Source organism: Monodon monoceros, unplaced genomic scaffold, assembly GCF_005190385.1.
Source record: "Monodon monoceros isolate NGI ecotype Baffin Bay Population unplaced genomic scaffold, NGI_Narwhal_1 Super_Scaffold_18, whole genome shotgun sequence".
NCBI classification, from domain to species: Eukaryota; Metazoa; Chordata; class Mammalia; order Artiodactyla; family Monodontidae; genus Monodon; species Monodon monoceros.
This window is the reverse complement of record NW_021703774.1, coordinates 67,579,881-67,580,708: the sequence shown is the minus strand read 5'-3', so window position 1 is coordinate 67,580,708 and position 828 is coordinate 67,579,881.

Sequence of the window (828 nt, the reverse complement as noted above, 5' to 3'; positions counted from 1 at the left end):
GTGGGTCGCGTGGCCAGGCCCTAAGAGGATGGACTTTCACGGCAGGAGTCAAGGCAAAGGGTAATGAGCAAAACCAGCAGCAGTGAGTTCCCGGTAAACCCACCACTCAGATCAAGACTCTACCAGCCACGCGGAGGGGTGTGGAGAAGCCCCTCAAGCAGGGCAGCAGAGCCAGGCCAAGCAGACTGGGGCTGAGGCCAGGAGAGCAGGGCCAGCGGGATCCAGGGAATGTGGACAGAGCCCAGTGTCACAGCCACATCCACGTGATGAAAACACAGGAGAGCAGCAAGACTAATACCTTCCACCAAGAAGACTTTGGTCCCCGTCCGGCTGCAGGCGGGGTCTGTGGCCTCCACGGGAAAGGGAGCCCTGAGGCCAGGACAGCCTTTTCCACTTGTGTCCTCAGGCCTCCCACAGGCCCTTCAGGTAGCGGGTGCCGAATAAATGCTTCCTGGATGTGAGGATGATACAGCTGCCGCCTGAAACCACCAAAGAATTCCTGCACCAGGTATCACTGAAGATAAAGGCCCCTTGGCCTCTGAGCTAGCCTTTCCCCCGAAGGAATTCCTGACTCCAGTCAGTGCCCAGAGGCGCCTGCCTGCTTTGAACTCTGCTGCTCGGCCTGCCAACCACCCAGTTCCCAGAGGTCCTAACAGCCAGGCTGCCTTGCCCCACTTCTCCTGACCTAACCCCTTGAGCACCAGCTTCACCCCTGCCCCAGCACGGCCCAGACCCAGGTGCAGTGCAGGCTCAGGACTGGGGACAGCGACTGCGGGCTAAGAGCCTGGTGTTTCCCTCAAACCTGAGCACAGGACTTCATCCACGGAT